Source organism: Chlorocebus sabaeus, chromosome 1 (assembly GCF_047675955.1).
Source record: "Chlorocebus sabaeus isolate Y175 chromosome 1, mChlSab1.0.hap1, whole genome shotgun sequence".
Classification (NCBI taxonomy): Eukaryota; Metazoa; Chordata; class Mammalia; order Primates; family Cercopithecidae; genus Chlorocebus; species Chlorocebus sabaeus.
Window position 1 is genome coordinate 104,207,850 of NC_132904.1, and position 10,729 is coordinate 104,218,578.

General features: G+C 41.4%; 1 pseudogene; it reads right to left on the reverse strand.

Moving 5' to 3' along the window:
• Positions 1 to 898: 898 nt before the first annotated feature.
• On the reverse strand, positions 899 to 3,489 carry LOC103248936 (sorting nexin-7-like; annotated as a pseudogene).
• Positions 3,490 to 10,729: the final 7,240 nt, after the last annotated feature.

Sequence of the window (10,729 nt, forward strand, 5' to 3'; positions counted from 1 at the left end):
CGTGTCTCTGCCAGGTTTTGGTATCAAGATGATGCTGGCATCATAGATGAGTTAGGAAGGAGTTCCTCCTCCTTGATGTTTTGGAATATTTTCAGTAGGATTGTTACCAGGTCTTAATTGTATGTCTGGCAGAATTTGGCTGTCAATCTATCTGATCCAGGGCCTTTTTTGTTGGTAGGTTTATTATTACTGATTCAACCTCAGGACTCATTAGTGGTCTATTTAGGTTTTCTCTGTCTTCCTGGACCAATCTTGGGAGCTTGTGTGTTCATAGGAATTTATCCATTTCCTATAGATTTTCTAATTTCTGTGCATAAAGGCTTTCCTAATAGTCTCTGAGGGTCTTTTGTGTTTCTGTGGGATCAGCTGAATGTTACATTTGTCATTTCTGATTGTGATTTTTAGCATCTTCTCTCTTTTTTCTTTGTTAATCTAGGTAGTGGTCTATTGATCTTGTTTATTATTTCAAGGCACCAACTTTTGGTTACCTTGATCTTTTTTTCATATTAAACTTTTTATTAAACTGAGTCCTCATAACATATTTAAAATATCATGTTCCACAGTCAAATATTTAACAAAAAAAATCTATATAAGTTATTGGCATACAAATTTAAGAACATAATTAAAACCAAGCTAAATCTCTCTCTCTGCCTCTACACACACACACACACACACACACATATATATATATAGATGTATAGCCATACAAATAGATATATAGATATATCTTCAAATTCATATCAATGAACTGGAGTACCTGAGGTTTCAAGTTGTTGGTTTTTCCAGATAGTATAAAACATTTTTCATGCACTTTATAAAGGACATGGCAGATCCAGAAATAATAACTTTGGTTGATAAACGCTGTCTCCCAAAGATTAAACAGAAGTCCTCAGTGGAATTAAGGTTTATCTTCAGAGGCGTCTTCCAAGTGGAGGTTGGTGATGTAAGGAATGGTTCCCATGTAGCAAGGTACTGTTCATAATAGTGGATACTCTCCTCAGCCATATCTGTAAATGCTAACTTGATATCATTTTGCATATTTTGTTGCCATCTTTCCCATTATGCTTTCAGGGCATTATTAGCATATTCCACTTCATCTTCAAGTTTTCCAATCTCCTTAAGCAGATCACTATCTGCCTTTTTATAGGTCAAAGCTTCAACTTTGGAATCCAGTTCTGCTTGTGTTTGGTCTCTTCTTTTCATAACACCCACTAACATTTCACTATAAAGCACGTACTCATGTACAACAGGAAGCAGGGCCTCTGAGAGTCCAAACATCCATTTTTCAGTGGCCTTACAGTATCTGTCAATGCAGCTGGCAACATCTTTTAGATTATCAACCAGATCCTCTTCTGACACTGACCAAAGAATATGAATTGGACCATATTCTTTCATTTCATCAAAATATTCCCTTCGTTGAAAATTCTGAGATATTTTATCTATCAAATTTGTTTTCTGGCTAAAAATTTTAATAGTTAATTCATTTCCATGAACTCTCCTGGGTGGTTTTTTGTTTGTTTGGTCTTTTAATTGGGGCTTTTAGCTGGGCACAGTGGCTCACACCTGTAATCCCAGCACTTTGGGAGGCTGAGGAGGGCGGACCATGAGGTCAGGAGATCAAGACCATCCTGGCTAACTTGGTGAAACCCCGTCTCTACTAAAAATACAAAAAAAAAAAAAAAAAACCAGGCATGGTGGCAGTCACCTGTAGTCCCAGCTACTCGGGAGGCTGAGGCAGGAGAATGGCATGAACCTGGGAGGCAGAACTTGCAGTGAGCTGAGATCACACCACTGCACTCCAGCCTGGGCAACAGAGCGAGACTCCGTCTCAAAAAATAAATAAGTAAAATAAAATTTAAAAATAAAAAATAATTAATTGGGGCTTTTAGCCCATTTACATTTAAGGTTAATTTTTGTTTGTTTGTGTGTTATACTTTAAGTTCTAGAGTACATGTGCACAACATGCAGGTTTGTCACATATGTATACATGTGCCATGTTGGTGTGCTGCACCCATCAACTCGTCATTTATGTTTATTTCTCTTAACGCTATCCTTCCCCACTCCTCCCACCCCACAACAGGCCCCTGTGTGTGATATTCCCCACACTGTGATGTTCCCTGCCCTGTGTCCAGGTGTTCTCATTGTTCAATTCCCACCTATGAATGAGAACATGCAGTGTTTGGTTTTCTGTCCTTGTGACAGTTTGCTCAGAATGATGGTTTCCAGCTTCATCCATGTCCCTACAAAGGACATGAACTCATCCTTTTTTATGGTTGCATAGTATTCCATGGTGTATATGTGCCACATTTTCTTAATCCAGTCTATCATTGATAGATATTTGGGTTGGTTCCAAGTCTTCGCTATTGTGAATAGTGCTGCAATAAACATACGTGTGCATGTGTCTTTATAGTAACATGATTTATAATCTTTTGGGTATATACCCAGTAATGGAATCACTGGGTCAAATGGTATTTCTAGTTCTATATAGCTGAGGAATCGCTACACTGTCTTCCACAATGGCTGGACTAGTTTACACTCCCACCAACAGGGTAAAAGTGTTCCTATTTTTGCACATCCTCTCCAGCACCTAGTGTTTCCTGACTTTTTAAATGATCGCCATTCTAACTGGTGGAGATGGTATGTCACTGTGGTTTTGATTTGCATTTCTCTGATGATCAATGATGATGAGCATGTTTTCATGTGTCTGTTGGCTGCATAAATGTCTTCTTTTGAGAAGTGTCTGTTCATGTCCTTCACCCACTTTTTGATGGGGTTGTTTGATTTTTTTCTTGTAATTTTAAGTTATTTGTAGATTCTGGATATTAGCCCTTTGTCAGATGGGTAGATTGCAAAAATTTTCTCCCATTCTGTAGGTTGCCTGTTTGCTCTGATGGTAGTTTATTTTGCTGTGCAGAAGCTCTTTAGTATAATTAGATTTCTGGGTAGTTTTTAGTTCCTCTCATTGAGGATGCAACAGCTCTGACTGTTGGCCCCATCCTGCTTAGCAGTCCAGGACCCTGCTTCTTGTGAGAAGAGAGTTCCCAAGCTTGTGCAGTGAGAAGAATTTTGAAGTCTACATTGGATGATCAGCAATTCGCTCAAAAATTTATGTAAAGCCTTCTTGCGTGTCTCAATGAAGTCATCATTAAAGCATTCCACCATTCCTTTTACTATAAATTTTTCTGGCAATGGTGGAATAATCAGAGTGGGGTGTGCTTCTTAAAGTTTTCCCTTTGACCAAAGGAAATCTTGATACCATCTCCTAACTTTAAATTCACTGGAGTCAAATTCTGCACAAGATGTCTTAGTAATAATCCTATACATAATGAGAGTTTCTATTGTAGTAACATGACTTTCAGGTTCATCAACCGTGATGAAGAATTCCTTTAAATCTTGTTCATCTTCAAACTTGATTTGGTTTATCATTGATAAAGGGGATGTTGGCATCATAGTGCTGAAGGAATTCATGTCCATCAATGAGGCATCATTGCTGAACACCTCCAAGTCATCCTCATCCACATCCAGCACCTCTGCCTGCAGCAGGGTGGAAGAGCCCCTGCTGACCAAGAAGCGGCCACTGGAGGCCCGAGGAGCGCACCTGAGATGCCCAGCGCTTGCTCTCCTAAATTGACCTTTTGTATGGTCAATTTTGTATGGTCACATTTCAATTTAATTGAGTTCTCTGATTTTACTTATTTCTTTTCTTTGGCTAGATTTTGGGTTGATTTATCCTCTTTTTTTCTAGTTCTTTTAGGTGAAATGTTAGATTGTTAATTTGAGATTATTTTCTAACTTCTTGATGTAGGTGTTTGGCCCTATATACTTCACTCTCAACACTGCTTTAGCTGCATCCAAAAGATTTTGGTATGTTGGGTCTCTACTTTTATTGATTTCAAAGAATTTTTTGATTTGTGTCTTGATTTTATTGTACACCCAAAAGTCATTCAGGAGCAAGCTGCTTCATTTCCAGGCAATTGTGTGGTTTTGAGATATCTTCCTGGTATTGATTTCTATTTTTATTGCCCTGTGGTCCTAAAATGTGCTTAGTATGATTTTGATATTTTTTAATTTATTGAGACTTGCTTTATGGTTGAGCATGTGGCCAAACTTAGAATATGTTTCGTGTGCAGATGAGAAGAATGTATGTTCTGTAGCTGTTGGGTGGAGTATTCTGTAGATGTCTATTAGGTCCAATTGGTTGAGTGTCAAGTTTAAGTCCAGAATTTGTTAGTTTTCTGCCACATGATCTAACACTGTCAGTAAGGTGTTGAAGTCTCCCACTATTATTGTGTGGCTCTCTAATCCTTTTCATAGGTCAAGAACTTGTTTTATGAATCTGGGTATTCCAAGAGTGGGTACATAAATATTTAGAATAATTAAGCCTTCTTGTTCAATTGAACCCTTTATTATTATGTAATGCCCTTCTTTGTCCTCTTGACGATTGTTGGTTTAGAGTCTATTTCATCTCATGTAAGAATAGCGACTCCTACCTTCTTGTTTTCCATTTGCATGATAGATCTTTCTCCTGCCCTTTACTTTGAGCTTGTGGGTATCATTATGTGTGAGATGAGTCTCTTGAAGATGAAAGATAATTGGATGCTGTCTTTTTATCTAACTTGCTACTCTATGCCTTTTAAGTGGGGTGTTCAGATCGTTTACATTCAAGGTTAATATTGATACGTGAGATTTTGATACTGTCATCATGTTGTTAGTTGGTTGTTTTGTACACTTGATTGTGTAGTTGATTCGTAGTGTTGATGGACTATGAGCTTAAGTGTTTCTGTGGTAGCAGGTATTGTTCTTTTGTTTCCATGATTAGCACTGCCTTAAAGACTTCTTATAGGCCTGGTCTAGTAGTAATGAATTCCCTTGGTGTTTGATTGTCTGAAAAGGACTTTATTTCTCCTTTGTTTATGAAGCTTAGTTTGGCAGGATACAAAATTCTTGGTTGGAAATGCTTTTTTTTAAAAGGATACTGCAATTAGGTCCCCAATCCTTTCTGGTTGTAAGGTTTCTGCTGAGAGGTCCACTGCTAGCCTGATGGAGTTCCCTTTGTAAGTGACCTGACACTTTTCTCTAGCTGCCTTTAAGATTTTTTTCTTTCATGTTGACCTTGTGTCTTGGGGCTGGTCACCTTGTGTAGTATCTCACAGAGGTTCTCTGTATTTCTTGTATTTGCAATCTCTCTAGTGGGATTGGAAACATTTTTGTGGATTACATCCTCTAATGTGTTTTCCAAGTTGCTTACTCTCTCTTCTTCCTTCTCAGGAATGTCAATGGGCCATAGATTTGGTCTCTACAAAATCCCATATTTCTTGGATATTTTGTTCATTTTCTTAAATTCTTCTTTTCATTTTTATTTTTGTCTGACTGAGTTGATTTGATAGAACTGATCTTCATGCTGAGATTCTTCAGCTTAGTCTATTCTGTTGTTAACGCTAATGGTATTATGGAATTCTTGTGGTGAATTTTTTAATTCCAGAAGTTCAGTTTGGTTCTTTCTTAAAATGGCTATTTCGTCTTTCATCTATTGTGTTATTTTACTGGATTCCTTGAATTCCTTGGATTGGATTTCAACTTTCTCCTGAACCTTAATGAGCTTCCTTGCCATCCAGATTCTGAATTCTATGTCTGTCATTTCACTCTGGTTAGGAACTATTGCTGGAGAGCTAATGCACTCATTTGGAGGTAAGGGGACATTATAACTTTTTGGAATGCCAGAGTTCTTATTGCTGAGTCTTTCTCATCTAAGAGGACTGGTGTTCCTTTGTCTTTTTGGATTTGCTGTCATTTGGATGTCGTTTTTATATACTTCATTTCCCTTGAGGGTTCTGGGGTGTAAGTTGAGTATAGTCAATCAGCTTTGTTTCTGGGTGTTTTCAGAGAGCCAAGACTCTGTGCAAGATCTTTATTTGTGGCTAGATTCTTGCCTTGTGTTTCACAGATGATGTATATTGGAAGAATATTTTTGGTGTTGTAACTTGGGCTGTCATCCAGTAGACGGCGCTTAAGAGTAATGGCCAACAGATAAGCTCTTATTTAGCTGAGTAGCTCTTTCGTATTTCAGTGGATTTACTGCAGTGCTCTGTGGTGGGGAGGGAAGAGAGATGACTTCCCCACCAGGTCCATTCCCCTGCCTTAGGGGAGCGCCCTCCTAACACTTGCACCATGCCAACGTTGCCTTCGTTAGGTGTTCCAGGCCACAGGCCTCACCCTTCCTAGACTGGCACTTTGGAGGGAGGCATACCCCACTCCTGCACTGTCCAGGAACCCTCTTTTACTCCCCTCAGTGTTCTGAGTGTGCAGGCTCCTCTCCCACTTAATCACTGGCCACAGATCTCAGCCTGCCACTTCTGAGCTATGTGCTGCAACCCAGGGGCATTGGGATCTGGCCTGCGGCTTTATCCTCTGCGTTGGGCCCTGGTTGTGCTGGGGAAGCTGGAGTGCTCTAGGCCAGCGAAGAAAGCACTCTGCCTGGGCAGTGGAGGCCATGCTGTGTACCTGCTCTTGCAGGAGTGGCAAGGCAGGGCCTTGGGAGGGGCCAGGGGACAGAGGAGATGCAGAACAGACGTGCCCCAGTCCCACAGAAAAGATGGCCCCACTCTCTCCTGGCCCAGCAGCCAGCTAAGGTTAGAGCTACTCAGAGGAAGACAGAGAATCTTGTGGGATGGGTGCCTGTGGCCACATTTTGCTGCAGTTGCCCCATGTGCAAAACCTCCTTGGCTCTGCACAGCCTGGAGCACTGTTTCTGCCTACTCTCCAGGCAGATTCCCTTGGCAATTCAAACATCTGTGGGAGTCATGGGACTTCTTGTAGCTAATATCTGAGAGGTCCATGGTGAGAGTGGGTTACCCCGCCATCACTTCACTCACCCTTCCTTACGAGCTATTCAGGCCCGGGAACCAGTCCTGGTGCTCTGCAATCCTGTGCAGGGTTCCCAGCTTCCTCCCTCTTCAGCCTCAGTATCTGCCTCACCTCTCTTTACTCTGTGTTTTCTCTCTAAAGATCCATCCTAAGGATGTTGGTTTACTCAATATTTTGGTCTCTCTCACTGGGAGATGCTCCCTGGCTGCATCTGTTGGCCATCTTGTCACCTCCATCCAATTTTTTTTTTTTAAAGATGGAGTTTCACTCTTGTCACCCAGGCTGGAGTGCAGTGGCACGATCTCCAGTCACTGCAACCTCCACCTGCTGGGTTCAAGCGACTCCTCAGCCTCAGCCTCCCAAGTAGCTGGGCTTACATGTGCTGCCACCATGCCCAGCTAATTGCTGTATTTTTAGTAGAGACAGGTTTTCACCATGTTGGCCAGGCTGGTCTCAAACTCCTGACCTCAGGTGATCCACCTGCCTTGGCCTCCCAAAGTACTGGGATTACAGGCATGAGCCATTGTGCCCAGCCCATCCAATATTTTTAAATGATAAAATATATTCTCAACTCCCCTTCTTTCTTCTCTCTTTCTCTCTTTAAAGTTGTAAATCTTATGTTAGTCCCTGCAGCCACTCACCTGGAGAAGGCTTGTTTAAAATGCCAAATTAACCAGTAGCAGTGGCTCACGCCTGTAATTCCAGCACTTTGGGAGGCCAAGGCAGGTGGATCACTTGAAGCCAGGAGTTTGAGACCAGCCTGGCCAACATGGTGAAACCCCATCTCTACTAAAAATACAAAAATTAGCCAGGCGTGGTGGCAGGTGCCTGTAATCCCAGCTATTAGAAAGGCTGAGGCATGAGAATTTCTTGAACCTGGGAGGCAGATGTTACAGTGAGCCAAGGTCATGCCACCGCACTACAGCCTCTGCGACAAAGTAAACCCTTTTCCAAGAAACAAAATTCCAAGTTGACTTAGATAAGCAGAACACAAGCAGGAAAGAAGTTCATTTCCTTTCTATCATTCCATATGAATCAGTCAAAAACTTGCTGGAAGTGGAAATTCAGTTTTGCCATAAAAGGGCCCCTTTAGTGATTTAACTTTCACCTCTATGTAACTCTGTATTTCTTTCTACTGATTTCTCCATAAAAGCTCTGCATAATGGTGTGGGTTAATTTATGAGACTTCCACCAGCCTTTATTCCACTTTTATTTTTCCTTACTTTGTTATTTCCCCTGGCAAATGCCAGTGCTAGTATTTGACCCATACAAGGAGTGTTCAGCCAAAGACAGTCCTCAGTCAAATTGTGGCCTGAGACAGATGGTGAAGCCAGCTGGTGCTTTGGGGCAGTCAGATTACATTTCCAAGGCGTTCTCGTGTAACAGCTGTGTGCCTTTGATCAAAACATTGAGAAAAAACCCCTCACGTCTCCCTTAGCACAACAGCCAGGACCCTGTTTTTCTGGATCAAAGAGAGGCATGCCAGATACTCCATAGGACTTCATATGCATTAAATACCAACATTCTCAGAAGAGCTGTAGAGGCCCAGGAAGACAGGGGTCACTACAGAAAGAGAACCTCTGCAGGAGGTGAGGAGGGGCTCCACCAGGGCGGATTCCCTTTGTATCTGTTGTACCCTTAGCACCTACAACAGTACTTGGAGCAATGTAGAAGCTCAATAAATATTTTTTGAATTATTAAATAAGTGAGCTGCTTCTCTGTCTGGCATGCCCCTTACTTTACTCAGATTGACACATCCTGCTCATTTTGTAAAATCCAGCTCATCTATTTCTCATAGTGCTTTCTTCGACCTGTCCAAACACTTCTCACTCTATAAAGCTGTACTTTTGAACAGATTTCTGTTGCTTGTTCTCATAATACAGTATTGCAGTTACTTGATTGCATGTCCCTCCTCCCTTCAAGACCTTTAGTTCCTTCATAGCTAAGGACAAGTCTTATTCATCTCTGTACTCATGCTGCCTAGCATAGTTCCTGTGTATTTACTCCTTCATCCAATGGGATCTGAGCACCCTGCTTTATTCCCAACACTGAAACAGGCTCTGGGGATACAGCAGTGAACAAGATATGAGCCCTCTCTATTCCCCAAGCTTAAATTTTATGATTGCAGACAATTAAAACAAGTGAGTAAGTGCAATGGTGGAGGTTATGAGGACACCATGGAAGCACATAGGAAGGACACCACTACATAAAATTTGGTGGATCAGGAAAAGCCTCCTAGAGGATGCTTCCCAGGAAAAAAAAAAAAAAAAAAAAAAAACAAAGAATATCTGAAGAATAAATAGAAGTGAGCCCATAAAGGGGGAAGGAGTGTTCCAAGAAGAATAGAAGAAAGGAAGACAGAAGGGAGAAGCAGATGAAAGCAGGGAAGGATGGGAGAAGTGATGAAAAGAGGAAGGCAGGGATATTGCATTCTCTTATTTGCCTTGTAATATTTCTTCCAGTAGGTGGCCTTACCAAGAGCCCCATAATTGCTAGAGGCCACCTGCTACCCCATCTTACTTGGAGGATCTGTTTTTACCCCTAGTCACAGAATCACAGGCTATTATAGAACTGAAAGGGGCTGTTAATACCTAGTTCTATCCCTCTTATTCTACACATATGAACGATGAAGCCCACAGAGGTTAGTAATACCAGTATGTTGATTTTATCTGTTATCTTGCAAAGCATTTTTACCCCTATCCAGTGTGCATCCAACAGCGCTGTGAAGCAGCATTATTCTTTTTTATAAATCAGGAAACTGGGGTTTAAATGGAATTAGTGGTAGAGCTGGAAGCCAGGTCTCTACCAAGGGCACACCATGAGGAGCGGAGCCAGCAGGAGATGACTCCTCATCCGAACTCCTTCCAGAAGGCAAGAAGAGCACTCTGACACCTGATAGGGACTGGCCATGCTAATTATTCACAGCATGTCCCAATTAAAAGAACACTTGTGCTGAATGCCTTATTTGCCAATAGCCTGGAGATCACTAGAATGATTGGAGTTGACTGGTCTTGCCTTCATTTGGTGTCAGGTGGTAGGTCAGTCTTGTTACAAATAAAAAGAGTGTGCATTTTGGACTAGATAAAAATGTGAAATGTCTGTAAAAGCAGGACTCTATAAGCCAAGTTAAAAGATAAGCCGTACAATCACACGCTGGCAAGGATGTGGAGAAAAGGGAATTCTCATATACTCTTGGTGGGAATGTAAATTAGCACAACCACTACAAAAAACAGTGTGGAGTTTCCTCAAAAAACTAAAAATAGAGCTACCATATAATCTAGCAACCCCACTCCTAGGTGTACACCCAAAAGACAGGAAATCAGTATATCAGCGAGGTATCTGCACTCCCATATTTACTGCAGCACTGTTCACAGTAGCTAAGATTTTGAAGCAACCTAAGTGTCCATCAACAGATGAGTAGATAAAGAAGATGTGGTACTATACATCCTGCAGTACTATTCAGCTACAAAAAAGGATGAGATCCTGTCATACCTAACAACTGAGATGGAACTGGAGGTCAATACGTTAAGTAAGTCAGGCACAGAATGATAAACATCACCTGTTCTCACTTATCTGCAGGAACTAAAAATTAAAACAATTGAATTCACGGAAATAGAGAGTAGAAAGATGGTTACCACAGCCCGAGAAGGGTAGTGGTGAAGTGGGGGAGGATATGGGGGTGGGGAATGGTTAATGGGTACAAAAAAAGTAGTTAGAATAAATTAGAGCTGGGTGCAGTGGCTCACACCTGTAATCCCAGCACTTTGGGAGGCCGAGGTGGGTGGATCACTTGAGGTCAGGAGTTTGAGACCAGCCTGGCCAACATGATGAAACCCCGTCTATACTAAAAACACAAAAATTACCT